This window comes from Gymnoscopelus microlampas (assembly GCF_963454915.1).
Source record: "Gymnoscopelus microlampas genome assembly, chromosome: 23".
Classification (NCBI taxonomy): domain Eukaryota; kingdom Metazoa; phylum Chordata; class Actinopteri; order Myctophiformes; family Myctophidae; genus Gymnoscopelus; species Gymnoscopelus microlampas.
The window spans coordinates 18,036,181-18,037,827 of NC_139960.1; positions in this window are offsets into that span (position 1 = coordinate 18,036,181).

Sequence of the window (1,647 nt, forward strand, 5' to 3'; positions counted from 1 at the left end):
GGGACCACAACAAACCCTGGCCTGCTCACCCTGGCCCCCCACGCGGGCTCTTCAGCTTTCCAAATGCTCGCTGATGAAGAAAAATATAGTTGACTGGCTAGTGATTGATGCCGTTTAGAATATGATGTGATCCTGTGACTGTGTGTGTGTGTGTGTGTTATGAAGGCTATGGATGCAAATGTACCGTAGAGTTAAAAATACTAGAGTGGGCACCCGAAATCCCCACCCATCCACTTGTATGGAGTTTCTCACCCGGTGCATACTCCCTTTCCACCCTTCTTCCGGGTTGGGAAATCTCGCATGCACAGTAGTGTCGGGCTGTTTTCATAGCATGAGGCTTGATGCACAAGTAAGCCTCCTGAACATGACTATTTAGCAGGTACCCACATTCCAACCCTTGTCCATGTTCTCTGTCCTGGAGTCTACCTTAACCTTACATAACAAGTTTGTGGGCGTTCAGAGAGAGAGAGAGAGAGAGAGAGAGAGAGAGAGAGAGACTCTGTTCTTTGAGAGGTCATGTCACCTGTCGGTGTAGAAATGGACCAGTAAGGGCTCTCTGTGATTAATTGTTGGAATGTTTCTGATTACATGTGAGTGTTGTATAAAGATATTGTAGGCACATAAACTGAATTACTGATACACCAAATGATATTTGTTCTATTGTAGTGAATAAGAGCTCAACGCAACACAAACGCATGTGGATTAGGTGCCATTCATTTATTTTCATTCTTATTTTTAATATTTTCTTTAATTTAATGCTTTTTGTTGGTATAACCATATTAGACTAAAAGGAATGCATCCTTTTGGTCTAATATAGTTATACCAACAAAAAGCATTGAATTAAGATTGGGGGGAGAGAGAGAGAGAGAGAGAGAGAGAGAGAGAGAGAGAGAGAGAGAGAGAGAGAGAGAGAGTTAGCACACATTAGAGTGCCGGGGGTTTGCGTGACAGTGGCAGAGAAAGAGATGGGAAACGAGGGATGAGAGAAAGATGACTGTACAGTACCACCCTGTTGACGGACAACAGCTCCGTCTGATACGTGACTCATCTGCAGCTGTGCGAGAGAGAGAGAGAAATGGGGAGACAGAGACATACATACATTACAGAGAGGCAGAATGGGCTTCAGAGAGGAGTTACCGGGGGTGTGTGTGTGTGTGTGCAAGCGCTCGCGTGTGTGTGTGTGAGAGAGAGAGAGAGAGAGAGTGAGTTAGAGAGAGACAACGCATGTGCGTGTGTAAACCAACTATTACCCTTTTGGTATTTTCATGTGTGTGTGTGTGATGTCACAACATGCCCAGGTCCTTTGAAGTTGTTTCTCTGGTACGTTCGTCCCTCTGAGCTATACACACCGAAAATTACCTTCAATATTACAATCTCCTGGCAGCCGTGTTCCTTCCACATCCAAGCATGTTGAGATGAAAGGTGCTATGTGTTTATTATGGTTGACCTGCTCACTCCTACAAGCACTCATTTCTGTGTGTGTGTGTGTGTGCGCATGTGTGTCCCCACAAGTATAGTAGTATTTGAGAAATACGCATTATGAGGACTGTTTCCCTGGTCCTCATGAGAGAAATGACTGTTTTTGTGTGGTTGTGCATCAGGCATAACCTAATATAATCAGGTCATCGCCATGCTGGCTTGTGGTGG